Genomic DNA, 17,015 nt, shown 5'->3' on the forward strand with positions numbered 1-17,015 from the left:
ATTGTACTTCGTTTCAGTTACATGTTGCTTATTATGACAGACCAGCTAGATCTACTGTCTCTATTATATTATGACAGACCAGCTAGATCTACTGTCTCTATTATATTATGACAGACCAGCTAGATCTACTGTCTATTATATTATGACAGACCAGCTAGATCTACTGTCTCTATTATATTATGACAGACCAGCTAGATCTACTGTCTCTATTATATTATGACAGACCAGCTAGATCTACTGTCTCTATTATATTATGACAGACCAGCTAGATATACTGTCTCTATTATATTATGACAGACCAGCTAGATCTACTGTCTCTATTATATTATGACAGACCAGCTAGATCTACTGTCTCTATTATATTATGACAGACCAGCTAGATCTACTGTCTCTATTATAATATGACAGACCAGCTAGATCTACTGTCTCTATTATATTATGACAGACCAGCTAGATCTACTGTCTCTATTATATTATGACAGACCAGCTAGATCTACTGTCCAGATCTACTGTGTCTATTATATTATGACAGACCAGCTAGATCTAATGTCTATTATATTATGACAGACCAGATAAATCTACTGTCTCTATTGTATTATGACAGACCAGCTAGATCTACTGTCTCTATTATATTATGAGAGACCAGGTTGATATACCGACTCCATTATAAAATGACAGACCAGCTAGATCTATTCTCGCTATTGTATTATGACAGACCAGCTAGATCAATTGTCTCTATTATAATATGACAGACCAGCTAGATCTACTGTCTCTATTATAATATGACAGACCGGCTAGATCTACTGTCTCTATTATATTATGACAGACCAGCTAGATCTATTGTCTCAATTATAATATGACATTATGACAGACCAGCTAGATCTACTGTCCCTATTATACTATGACAGTCCAGCTAGATCTACTGTCTCTATTATATTATGACAGACCAGCTAGATCTACTGTCTCTATTATAAAATGACAGACCAGATAGATATACTGTCTCTATTATATTATGACAGACCAGCTAAATCTACTGTCTCTATGTCTCTATTATGGTATGACAGACCAGCTAAATCTACTGTCTCTATTGTATTATGACAGACCAGCTAGATCTACTGTCTCTATTGTATTATGACAGACCAGGTAGATATACAGACTCCATTATAAAATGACAGACCAGCTAGATCTATTCTTGCTATTGTATTATGACAGACCAGCTAGATAAATTGTCTATATTATAATATGACAGACCAGCTATATCTACTGTCTCTATTATAATATGACAGACCAGCTAGATCTACTGTCTCTATTATATTATGACAGACCAGCTAGATCTACTGTCTCTATTATATTATAACAGACCAGCTAGATCTACTGACTCTATTATATTATGACAGACCAGCTAGATCTATGTCTCTATTATGGTATGACAGACCAGCTAATTCTACTGTCTCTATTATATTTTGACAGACCAGGTAGATCTACTGTCCTATTATACTATGACAGACCAGCTAGATCTACTGTCTCTATTATATTATGACAGACCAGCTAGATCTACTGTCTCTATTATATTATGACAGACCAGCTAGATCTACTGTCTCTATTATAAAATGACAGACCAGGTAGATATACTGTCTCTATTATATTATGAAAGACCAGCTAAATCTACTGTCTCTATGTCTCTATTATACTATGACAGACCAGCTAAATCTACTGTCTCTATTGTATTATGACAGACCAGCTAGATCTACTGTCTCTATTATATTATGAGAGACCAGGTAGATATACAGACTCCATTATAAAATGACAGACCAGCTAGATCTATTCTCGCTATTGTATTATGACAGACCAGCTAGATAAATTGTCTTTATTATAATATGACAGACCAGCTAGATCTACTGTCTCTATTATATTATGACAGACCAGCTAGATCTACTGTCTCTATTATATTATGACAGACCAGCTAGATCTACTGTCTCTATTATATTATGACAGACCAGCTAGATCTATTGTCTCTATTATAATATGACTAGATATTGTCTCTATTATTATGACAGACCAGCTAGATCTACTGTCTCTATTATATTATGACAGACCAGCTAGATCTACTGTCTCTATTATATTATGACAGACCAGCTAGATCTATTGTCTCATTATAATATGACATTATGACAGACCAGCTAGATCTACTGTCTCTATTATATTATGACAGACCAGCTAGATCTATTGTCTCTATTATATTATGACAGACCAGCTAGATCTACTGTCTCTATTATATTATGACAGACCAGCTAGATCTACTGTCTCTATTATATTATGACAGACCAGCTAGATCTATTGTCTCTATTATAATATGACATTATGACAGACCAGCTAGATCTACTGTCTCTATTGTATTATGACAGACCAGCTAGATCTACTATCTCTATTATATTATGACAGACCAGCTAGATCTAGTGTCTCTATTATATTATGACAGACCAACTAAATCTACTGTCTCTATTATATTTTGACAGACCAGGTAGATCTACTGTCTCTATTATATTATGACAGACCAGCCAGATCTACTGTGTCTATTATATTATGACAGACCAGCTAGATCTAATGTCTATTATATTATGACAGACCAGATAAATCTACTGTCTCTATTGTATTATGACAGACCAGCTAGATCTACTGTCTCTATTATATTATGAGAGACCAGGTAGATATACCGACTCCATTATAAAATGACAGACCAGCTAGATCTATTCTCGCTATTATATTATGACAGACCAGCTAGATCAATTGTCTCTATTATAATATGACAGACCAGCTAGATCTACTGTCTCTATTATAATATGACAGACCGGCTAGATCTACTGTCTCTATTATATTATGACAGACCAGCTAGATCTATTGTCTCAATTATAATATGACATTATGACAGACCAGCTAGATCTACTGTCTCTATTATACTATGACAGTCCAGCTAGATCTACTGTCTCTATTATATTATGACAGACCAGCTAGATCTACTGTCTCTATTATATTATGACAGACCAGCTAGATCTACTGTCTCTATTATATTATGACAGACCAGCTAGATCTACTGTCTCTATTATATTATGACAGACCAGCTAGATCTACTGTCTCTATTATATTATGACAGACCAGCTAAATCTACTGTCTCTATTATTATTATGACAGAGCAGCTAAATCTACTGTCTCTATATCTATATGGTATGACAGACCAGCTAGATCTACTGTCTCTATTATTATGACAGACCAGCTAGATCTACTGTCTCTATTATATTATGACAGACCAGCTAGATCTACTGTCTCTATTATATTATGACAGACCAGCTAGATCTACTGTCTCTATTATATTATGACAGACCAGCTAGATCTACTGTCTCTATTATATTATGACAGACCAGCTAGATCTACTGTCTCTATTATATTATGACAGACCAGCTAGATCTACTGTCTCTATTATATTATGACAGACCAGCTAGATCTACTGTCTCTATTATATTATGACAGACCAGCTAGATCTACTGTCTCTATTATAATATGACATTATGACAGACCAGCTAGATCTACTGTCTCTATTATATTATGACAGACCAGCTAGATCTACTGTCTCTATTATAAAATGACAGACCAGATAGATATACTGTCTCTATTATATGACAGACCAGCTAAATCTACTGTCTCTATGTCTCTATTATGGTATGACAGACCAGCTAAATCTACTGTCTCTATTGTATTATGACAGACCAGCTAGATCTACTGTCTCTATTATATTATGAGAGACCAGGTAGATATACAGACTCCATTATAAAATGACAGACCAGCTAGATCTATTCTCGCTATTGTATTATGACAGACCAGCTAGATAAATTGTCTATATTATAATATGACAGACCAGCTATATCTACTGTCTCTATTATAATATGACAGACCAGCTAGATCTACTGTCTCTATTGTATTATGACAGACCAGCTAGATCTACTGTCTCTATTATATTATAACAGACCAGCTAGATCTACTGTGTCTATTATATTATGACAGACCAGCTAGATCTATGTCTCTATTATGGTATGACAGAGCAGCTAATTCTACTGTCTCTATTATATTTTGACAGACCAGGTAGATCTACTGTCCCTATTATACTATGACAGACCAGCTAGATCTACTGTCTCTATTATATTATGACAGACCAGCTAGATCTACTGTCTCTATTATATTATGACAGACCAGCTAGATCTACTGTCTCTATTATAAAATGACAGACCAGATAGATATACTGTCTCTATTATATGACAGACCAGCTAAATCTACTGTCTCTATGTCTCTATTATGGTATGACAGACCAGCTAAATCTACTGTCTCTATTGTATTATGACAGACCAGCTAGATCTACTGTCTCTATTATATTATGAGAGACCAGGTAGATATACAGACTCCATTATAAAATGACAGACCAGCTAGATCTATTCTCGCTATTGTATTATGACAGACCAGCTAGATAAATTGTCTATATTATAATATGACAGACCAGCTATATCTACTGTCTCTATTATAATATGACAGACCAGCTAGATCTACTGTCTCTATTATATTATGACAGACCAGCTAGATCTACTGTCTCTATTATATTATAACAGACCAGCTAGATCTACTGTGTCTATTATATTATGACAGACCAGCTAGATCTATGTCTCTATTATGGTATGACAGAGCAGCTAAATCTACTGTCTCTATTATATTTTGACAGACCAGGTAGATCTACTGTCCCTATTATACTATGACAGACCAGCTAGATCTACTGTCTCTATTATATTATGACAGACCAGCTAGATCTACTGTCTCTATTATATTATGACAGACCAGCTAGATCTACTGTCTCTATTATAAAATGACAGACCAGGTAGATCTACTGTCCCTATTATACTATGACAGACCAGCTAGATCTACTGTCTCTATTATATTATGACAGACCAGCTAGATCTACTGTCTCTATTATATTATGACAGACCAGCTAAATCTACTGTCTCTATGTCTCTATTATGGTATGACAGAGCAGCTAAATCTACTGTCTCTATGTCTCTATTATGGTATGACAGAGCAGCTAAATCTACTGTCTCTATTGTATTATGACAGACCAGCTAGATCTACTGTCTCTATTATATTTTGACAGACCAGGTAGATCTACTGTCTCTATTATATTATGACAGACCAGCTAGATCTACTGTCTCTTCTGTATTATGACAGACCAGCTCGATATACTGTCTCTATTATATTATGACAGACCAGGTAGATATACTGTCTCTATTATATTATGACAGACCAGCTAGATCTACTGTCTCTATTATATTATGACAGACCAGCTAGATCTACTGTCTCTATTATATTATGACAGACCAACTAGATCTACTGTCTCTATTATATTATGACAGACCAGCTAGATCTACTGTCTCTATTATATTATGACAGACCAGGTAGATCTACTGTCTCTATTATATTATGACAGACCAGCTAGATCTACTGTCTCTATTATATTATGACAGACCAGCTAGATCTACTGTCTCTATTATATTATGACAGACCAGCTAGATCTACTGTCTCTATTATAAATGACAGACCAGGTAGATATACTGTCTCTATTATATTATGACAGACCAGCTAGATCTACTGTCTCTATTATATTATGACAGACCAGCTAGATCTACTGTCTCTATTATAAAATGACAGACCAGCTAGATCTACTGTCTCTATTATATTATGACAGACCAGCTAATCTACTGTCTCTATGTATTATATTATGACAGACCAGCTAGATCTACTGTCTCTATTATATTATGACAGACCAGCTAGATCTACTGTCTCTATTATATTATGACAGACCAGCTAGATCTACTGTCTCTATTATATTATAACAGACCAGCTAGATCTACTGTCTCTATTATATTATGACAGACCAGCTAGATCTACTGTCTCTTCTGTATTATGACAGACCAGGTCGATCTACTGTCTCTATTATATTATGACAGACCAGCTAGATCTACTGTCTCTATTATATTATGACAGACCAGCTAGATCTAGTGGCTCTATTATATTATGACAGACCAACTAAATCTACTGTCTCTATTATATTTTGACAGACCAGGTAGATCTACTGTCTCTATTATATTATGACAGACCAGCTAGATCTACTGTCTCTATTATATTTTGACAGACCAGGTAGATCTACTGTCTCTATTTACTATGACAGACCAGCTAGATCTACTGTCTCTATTATATTATGACAGACCAGCTAGATCTACTGTCTCTATTATATTATGACAGACCAGCTAGATCTACTGTCTCTATTATAAAATGACAGACCAGGTAGATATACTGTCTCTATTATATTATGACAGACCAGCTAGATCTACTGTCTCTATTATATGGTATGACAGACCAGCTAAATCTACTGTCTCTATTATAATATGACAGACCAGCTAAATCTACTGTCTCTATTATATTATGACAGACCAGCTAGATCTACTGTCTCTATTGTATTTTGACAGACCAGCTAGATCTACTGTCTCTATTATATTATAACAGACCAGCTAGATCTACTGACTCTATTATATTATGACAGACCAGCTAGATCTATGTCTCTATTGTATTATGACAGACCAGCTAGATCTACTGTCTCTATTATATTATGACAGACCAGCTAGATATACTGTCTCTATTATATTATGACAGACCAGGTAGATATACTGTCTCTATTATATTATGACAGACCAGCTAGATCTAGTGTCTCTATTATATTATGACAGACCAGCTAAATCTACTGTCTCTATTGTATTATGACAGACCAGCTAAGATCTACTGTCTCTATTATATTATGACAGACCAGGTAGATCTACTGTCTCTATTATATTATGACAGACCAGCTAGATCTACTGTCTCTATTATATTATGACAGACCAGGTAGATCTACTGTCTATTATATTATGACAGACCAGCTAGATCTACTGTCTCTATTATATTATGACAGACCAGCTAGATCTACTGTCTCTATTATATTATGACAGACCAGCTAGATCTACTGTCTCTATTGTATTATGACAGACCAGCTAGATATACTGTCTCTATTATATTATGACAGACCAGGTAGATATACTGTCTCTATTATATTATGACAGACCAGCTAGATCTACTGTCTCTATTATATTATGACAGACCAGCTAGATCTACTGTCTCTATTATAAAATGACAGACCAGCTAGATCTATTCTCTATTATATTATGACAGACCAGCTAGATCTACTGTCTCTATTATATTATGACAGACCAGGTAGATCTACTGTCTCTATTATATTATGACAGACCAGCTAGATCTACTGTCTCTATTATATTATGACAGACCAGCTAGATCTACTGTCTCTATTATATTATGACAGACCAGCTAGATCTACTGTCTCTATTGTATTATGACAGACCAGCTAGATCTACTATCTCTATTATATTATGACAGACCAGCTAGATCTATTGTCTCTATTATATTATGACAGACCAGGTAGATCTACTGTCCCTATTATACTATGACAGACCAGCTAGATCTACTGTCTCTATTATATTATGACAGACCAGCTAGATCTATTGTCTCTATTATAATATGACATTATGACAGACCAGCTAGATCTACTGTCTCTATTGTATTATGACAGACCAGCTAGATCTACTATCTCTATTATATTATGACAGACCAGCTAGATCTAGTGTCTCTATTATATTATGACAGACCAACTAAATCTACTGTCTCTATTATATTTTGACAGACCAGGTAGATCTACTGTCTCTATTATATTATGACAGACCAGCCAGATCTACTGTGTCTATTATATTATGACAGACCAGCTAGATCTAATGTCTATTATATTATGACAGACCAGATAAATCTACTGTCTCTATTGTATTATGACAGACCAGCTAGATCTACTGTCTCTATTATATTATGAGAGACCAGGTTGATATACCGACTCCATTATAAAATGACAGACCAGCTAGATCTATTCTCGCTATTGTATTATGACAGACCAGCTAGATCAATTGTCTATATTATAATATGACAGACCAGCTAGATCTACTGTCTCTATTATATTATGACAGACCAGGCTAGATCTACTGTCTCTATTATATTATGACAGACCAGCTAGATCTATTGTCTCTATTATATTATGACAGACCAGCTAGATCTATTGTCTCTATTATATTATGACAGACCAGCTAGATCTACTGTCTCTATTATATTATGACAGACCAGCTAGATCTACTGTCTCTATTATATTATGACAGACCAGCTAGATCTAGTGTCTCTATTATATTATGACAGACCAGCTAAATCTACTGTCTCTATTATATTTTGACAGACCAGGTAGATCTACTGTCTCTATTATATTATGACAGACCAGCTAGATCTACTGTCTCTATTATATTATGACAGACCAGCTAGATCTACTGTCTATTATATTATGACAGACCAGATAAATCTACTGTCTCTATTGTATTATGACAGACCAGCTAGATCTACTGTCTCTATTATATTATGACAGACCAGGTAGATCTACTGTCTCTATTATAAAATGACAGACCAGCTAGATCTACTTCTCTATTATATTATGACAGACCAGCTAGATCTACTGTCTCTATTATAATATGACAGACCAGCTAGATCTACTGTCTCTATTATAATATGACAGACCAGCTAGATATACTGTCTCTATTATATTATGACAGACCAGCTAGATCTATTGTCTCTATAATATGACATTATGACAGACCAGCTAGATCTACTGTCCCTATTATACTATGACAGTCCAGCTAGATCTACTGTCTCTATTATATTATGACAGACCAGCTAGATCTACTGTCTCTATTATAAAATGACAGACCAGATAGATATACTGTCTCTATTATATGACAGACCAGCTAAATCTACTGTCTCTATGTCTCTATTATGGTATGACAGACCAGCTAAATCTACTGTCTCTATTGTATTATGACAGACCAGCTAGATCTACTGTCTCTATTATATTATGAGAGACCAGGTAGATATACAGACTCCATTATAAAATGACAGACCAGCTAGATCTATTCTCGCTATTGTATTATGACAGACCAGCTAGATAAATTGTCTATATTATAATATGACAGACCAGCTATATCTACTGTCTCTATTATAATATGACAGACCAGCTAGATCTACTGTCTCTATTGTATTATGACAGACCAGCTAGATCTACTGTCTCTATTATATTATAACAGACCAGCTAGATCTACTGTGTCTATTATATTATGACAGACCAGCTAGATCTATGTCTCTATTATGGTATGACAGAGCAGCTAAATCTACTGTCTCTATTATATTTTGTCAGACCAGGTAGATCTACTGTCCCTATTATACTATGACAGACCAGCTAGATCTACTGTCTCTATTATATTATGACAGACCAGCTAGATCTACTGTCTCTATTATAAAATGACAGACCAGATAGATATACTGTCTCTATTATATGACAGACCAGCTAAATCTACTGTCTCTATGTCTCTATTATGGTATGACAGACCAGCTAAATCTACTGTCTCTATTGTATTATGACAGACCAGCTAGATCTACTGTCTCTATTATATTATGAGAGACCAGGTAGATATACAGACTCCATTATAAAATGACAGACCAGCTAGATCTATTCTCGCTATTGTATTATGACAGACCAGCTAGATAAATTGTCTATATTATAATATGACAGACCAGCTATATCTACTGTCTCTATTATAATATGACAGACCAGCTAGATCTACTGTCTCTATTGTATTATGACAGACCAGCTAGATCTACTGTCTCTATTATATTATAACAGACCAGCTAGATCTACTGTGTCTATTATATTATGACAGACCAGCTAGATCTATGTCTCTATTATGGTATGACAGAGCAGCTAAATCTACTGTCTCTATTATATTTTGACAGACCAGGTAGATCTACTGTCCCTATTATACTATGACAGACCAGCTAGATCTACTGTCTCTATTATATTATGACAGACCAGCTAGATCTACTGTCTCTATTATATTATGACAGACCAGCTAGATCTACTGTCTCTATTATAAAATGACAGACCAGGTAGATCTACTGTCCCTATTATACTATGACAGACCAGCTAGATCTACTGTCTCTATTATATTATGACAGACCAGCTAGATCTACTGTCTCTATTATATTATGACAGACCAGCTAAATCTACTGTCTCTATGTCTCTATTATGGTATGACAGAGCAGCTAAATCTACTGTCTCTATGTCTCTATTATGGTATGACAGAGCAGCTAAATCTACTGTCTCTATTGTATTATGACAGACCAGCTAGATCTACTGTCTCTATTGTATTTTGACAGACCAGCTAGATCTACTGACAGACCAGCTAGATCTACTGTGTCTATTATATTATGACAGACCAGCTAGATCTACTGTCTCTTCTGTATTATGACAGACCAGGTCGATATACTGTCTCTATTATATTATGACAGACCAGGTAGATATACTGTCTCTATTATATTATGACAGACCAGCTAGATCTAGTGGCTCTATTATATTATGACAGACCAACTAAATCTACTGTCTCTATTATATTTTGACAGACCAGGTAGATCTACTGTCTCTATTATATTATGACAGACCAGCTAGATCTACTGTCTCTATTATATTTTGACAGACCAGGTAGATCTACTGTCCCTATTATACTATGACAGACCAGCTAGATCTACTGTCTCTATTATATTATGACAGACCAGCTAGATCTACTGTCTCTATTATATTATGACAGACCAGCTAGATCTACTGTCTCTATTATAAAATGACAGACCAGGTAGATATACTGTCTCTATTATATTATGACAGACCAGCTAAATCTACTGTCTCTATGTCTCTATTATGGTATGACAGAGCAGCTAAATCTACTGTCTCTATTGTATTATGACAGACCAGCTAGATCTACTGTCTCTATTATATTATGACAGACCAGCTAGATCTACTGTCTCTATTATATTATGACAGACCAGCTAAATCTACTGTCTCTATGTCTCTATTATGGTATGACAGAGCAGCTAAATCTACTGTCTCTATTGTATTATGACAGACCAGCTAGATCTACTGTCTCTATTGTATTATGACAGACCAGCTAGATCTACTGTCTCTATTATATTATAACAGACCAGCTAGATCTACTGTGTCTATTATATTATGACAGACCAGCTAGATCTACTGTCTCTTCTGTATTATGACAGACCAGGTCGATATACTGTCTCTATTATATTATGACAGACCAGGTCGATATACTGTCTCTATTATATTATGACAGACAGGTAAATATAGTCTCTGACAGACCAGCTAGATCTAGTGGCTCTATTATATTATGACAGACCAACTAAATCTACTGTCTCTATTATATTTTGACAGACCAGGTAGATCTACTGTCTCTATTATATTATGACAGACCAGCTAGATCTACTGTCTCTATTATATTATGACAGACCAGCTAGATCTACTGTCCTATTATATTATGACAGACCAGCTAGATCTACTGTCTCTATTATATTATGACAGACCAGCTAGATCTACTGTCTCTATTATATTATGACAGACCAGCTAGATCTACTGTCTCTATTATATTATGACAGACCAGGTAGATATACTGTCTCTATTATATTATGACAGACCAGCTAAATCTACTGTCTCTATTATATTATGACAGACCAGCTAGATCAGGTATATTATGACAGACTGTCTCTATGTCTCTATTATGGTATGACAGACCAGCTAGATCTACTGTCTCTATTATATTATGACAGACCAGCTAGATCTACTGTCTCTATTATATTTTGACAGACCAGGTAGATCTACTGTCTCTATTATATTATGACAGACCAGCTAGATCTACTGTGTCTATTATATTATGACAGACCAGCTAGATCTACTGTCTCTTCTGTATTATGACAGACCAGGTCGATATACTGTCTCTATTATATTATGACAGACCAGGTCGATATACTGTCTCTATTATATTATGACAGACCAGGTAGATATACTGTCTCTATTATATTATGACAGACCAGCTAGATCTAGTGGCTCTATTATATTATGACAGACCAACTAAATCTACTGTCTCTATTATATTTTGACAGACCAACTAGATCTACTGTCTCTATTATATTTTGACAGACCAGGTAGATCTACTGTCTCTATTATATTATGACAGACCAGCTAGATCTACTGTCTCTATTATATTATGACAGACCAGGTAGATCTACTGTCTCTATTATATTATGACAGACCAGCTAGATCTACTGTCTCTATTATATTATGACAGACCAGCTAGATCTACTGTCTCTATTATATTATGACAGACCAGCTAGATCTACTGTCTCTATTATATTATGACAGACCAGCTAGATATACTGTCTCTATTATATTATGACAGACCAGCTAGATCTACTGTCTCTATTATATTATGACAGACCAGCTAAATCTACTGTCTCTATTATATTATGACAGACCAGCTAGATCTACTGTCTCTATTATATTATGACAGACCAGCTAGATCTACTGTCTCTATTATATTATGACAGACCAGCTAGATCTACTGTCTCTATTATATTATGACAGACCAGCTAGATCTACTGTCTCTTTATATTATGACAGACCAGCTAGATCTACTGTCTCTATTATAATATGACAGACCAGCTAGATATACTGTCTCTATTATATTATGACAGACCAGCTAGATCTACTGTCTCTATTATATTATGACAGACCAGCTAGATCTACTGTCTCTATTATATTATGACAGACCAGCTAGATCTACTGTCTCTATTATATTATGACAGACCAGCTAGATCTACTGTCTCTATTATATTTTGACAGACCAGGTAGATCTACTGTGTCTATTATATTATGACAGACCAGCTAGATCTACTGTCTCTATTATATTATGACAGACCAGCTAGATCTACTGTCTCTATTATATTATGACAGACCAGCTAGATCTACTGTCTCTATTATATTATGACAGACCAGCTAGATCTACTGTCTCTATTATATTATGACAGACCAGCTAGATCTACTGTCTCTATTATATTATGACAGACCAGCTAGATCTACTGTCTCTATTATATTTTGACAGACCAGGTAGATCTACTGTCTCTATTATATTATGACAGACCAGCTAGATCTACTGTCTCTATTATATTATGACAGACCAGCTAGATCTACTGTCTCTATTATATTATGACAGACCAGCTAGATCTACTGTCTCTATTATATTATGACAGACCAGCTAGATCTACTGTCTCTATTATATTATGACAGACCAGCTAGATCTACTGTCTCTATTATATTATGACAGACCAGCTAGATCTACTGTCTCTATTATATTATGACAGACCAGCTAGATCTACTGTCTCTATTATATTATGACAGACCAGCTAGATCTACTGTCTCTATTATATTATGACAGACCAGCTAGATATACTGTCTCTATTATATTATGACAGACCAGCTAGATCTACTGTCTCTATTATATTATGACAGACCAGCTAGATCTACTGTCTCTATTATATTATGACAGACCAGGTAGATCTACTGTCTCTATTATATTATGACAGACCAGGTAGATCTACTGTCTCTATTATATTTGACAGACCAGGTAGATATACTGTCTCTATTATATTATGACAGACCAGCTAGATCTAGTGGCTCTATTATATTATGACAGACCAACTAAATCTACTGTCTCTATTATATTTTGACAGACCAGGTAGATCTACTGTCTCTATTATATTATGACAGACCAGCTAGATCTACTGTCTCTATTATATTTTGACAGACCAGGTAGATCTACTGTCTCTATTATACTATGACAGACCAGCTAGATCTACTGTCTCTATTATATTATGACAGACCAGCTAGATCTACTGTCTCTATTATATTATGACAGACCAGCTAGATCTACTGTCTCTATTATATTATGACAGACCAGCTAGATCTACTGTCTCTATTATATTATGACAGACCAGCTAGATCTACTGTCTCTATTATATTATGACAGACCAGCTAGATCTACTGTCTCTATTATATTATGACAGACCAGCTAGATCTACTGTCTCTATTATATTATGACAGACCAGCTAGATCTACTGTCTCTATTATATTATGACAGACCAGGTAGATCTACTGTCTCTATTATATTATGACAGACCAGCTAGATCTACTGTCTCTATTATATTATGACAGACCAGCTAGATCTACTGTCTCTATTATATTATGACAGACCAGCTAGATCTACTGTCTCTATTATATTATGACAGACCAGCTAGATCTAGTGGCTCTATTATATTATGACAGACCAACTAAATCTACTGTCTCTATTATATTTTGACAGACCAGGTAGATCTACTGTCTCTATTATATTATGACAGACCAGCTAGATCTACTGTCTCTATTATATTTTGACAGACCAGGTAGATCTACTGTCCCTATTATATTATGACAGACCAGCTAGATCTACTGTCTCTATTATATTATGACAGACCAGCTAGATCTACTGTCTCTATTATATTATGACAGACCAGCTAGATCTACTGTCTCTATTATATTATGACAGACCAGGTAGATCTACTGTCTCTATTATATTATGACAGACCAGCTAGATCTACTGTCTCTATTATATTATGACAGACCAGCTAGATCTACTGTCTCTATTATAAAATGACAGACCAGGTAGATATACTGTCTCTATTATATTATGACAGACCAGCTAAATCTACTGTCTCTATGTCTCTATTATGGTATGACAGAGCAGCTAAATCTACTGTCTCTATTGTATTATGACAGACCAGCTAGATCTACTGTCTCTATTATATTATGACAGACCAGCTAGATCTACTGTCTCTATTATATTATAACAGACCAGCTAGATCTACTGTGTCTATTATATTATGACAGACCAGCTAGATCTACTGTCTCTTCTGTATTATGACAGACCAGGTCGATATACTGTCTCTATTATATTATGACAGACCAGGTAGATATACTGTCTCTATTATATTATGACAGACCAGCTAGATCTAGTGGCTCTATTATATTATGACAGACCAACTAAATCTACTGTCTCTATTATATTTTGACAGACCAGGTAGATCTACTGTCTCTATTATATTATGACAGACCAGCTAGATCTACTGTCTCTATTATATTTTGACAGACCAGGTAGATCTACTGTCCCTATTATACTATGACAGACCAGCTAGATCTACTGTCTCTATTATATTATGACAGACCAGCTAGATCTACTGTCTCTATTATATTATGACAGACCAGCTAGATCTACTGTCTCTATTATAAAATGACAGACCAGCTAGATCTACTGTCTCTATTATATTATGACAGACCAGCTAGATCTACTGTCTCTATTATATTATGACAGACCAGCTAGATCTACTGTCTCTATTATAAAATGACAGACCAGCTAGATATACTGTCTCTATTATATTATGACAGACCAGCTAAATCTACTGTCTCTATGTCTCTATTATGGTATGACAGAGCAGCTAAATCTACTGTCTCTATTGTATTATGACAGACCAGCTAGATCTACTGTCTCTATTGTATTATGACAGACCAGCTAGATCTACTGTCTCTATTATATTATAACAGACCAGCTAGATCTACTGTCTCTATTATATTATGACAGACCAGCTAGATCTACTGTCTCTTCTGTATTATGACAGACCAGGTCGATATACTGTCTCTATTATATTATGACAGACCAGGTCGATATACTGTCTCTATTATATTATGACAGACCAGCTAGATCTAGTGGCTCTATTATATTATGACAGACCAACTAAATCTACTGTCTCTATTATATTTTGACAGACCAGGTAGATCTACTGTCTCTATTATATTATGACAGACCAGCTAGATCTACTGTCTCTATTATATTTTGACAGACCAGCTAGATCTACTGTCTCTATTATATTATGACAGACCAGCTAGATCTACTGTCTCTATTATATTATGACAGACCAGCTAGATCTACTGTCTCTATTATATTATGACAGACCAGCTAGATCTACTGTCTCTATTATAAAATGACAGACCAGGTAGATATACTGTCTCTATTATATTATGACAGACCAGCTAAATCTACTGTCTCTATGTCTCTATTATGGTATGACAGAGCAGCTAAATCTACTGTCTCTATTATATTATGACAGACCAGCTAGATCTACTGTCTCTATTATATTATGACAGACCAGCTAGATCTACTGTCTCTATTGTATTATGACAGACCAGGTAGATATACTGTCTCTATTATATTATGACAGACCAGCTAGATCTAGTGGCTCTATTATATTATGACAGACCAACTAAATCTACTGTCTCTATTATATTTTGACAGACCAGGTAGATCTACTGTCTCTATTATATTATGACAGACCAGGTCGATATACTGTCTCTATTATATTATGACAGACCAGCTAGATCTAGTGGCTCTATTATATTATGACAGACCAACTAAATCTACTGTCTCTATTATATTTTGACAGACCAGGTAGATCTACTGTCTCTATTATATTATGACAGACCAGCTAGATCTACTGTCTCTATTATATTTTGACAGACCAGGTAGATCTACTGTCCCTATTACACTATGACAGACCAGCTAGATCTACTGTCTCTATTATATTATGACAGACCAGCTAGATCTACTGTCTCTATTATATTATGACAGACCAGCTAGATCTACTGTCTCTATGTCTTATATTATGACAGACCAGCTAAATCTACTGTCTCTATTATATTATGACAGACCAGCTAGATCTACTGTCTCTATTATATTATGACAGACCAGCTAGATCTACTGTCTCTATTATAAAATGACAGACCAGGTAGATATACTGTCTCTATTATATTATGA

The sequence above is a fragment of the Oncorhynchus keta genome, unplaced genomic scaffold (assembly GCF_023373465.1).
Source record: "Oncorhynchus keta strain PuntledgeMale-10-30-2019 unplaced genomic scaffold, Oket_V2 Un_scaffold_26447_pilon_pilon, whole genome shotgun sequence".
Taxonomy (NCBI): domain Eukaryota; kingdom Metazoa; phylum Chordata; class Actinopteri; order Salmoniformes; family Salmonidae; genus Oncorhynchus; species Oncorhynchus keta.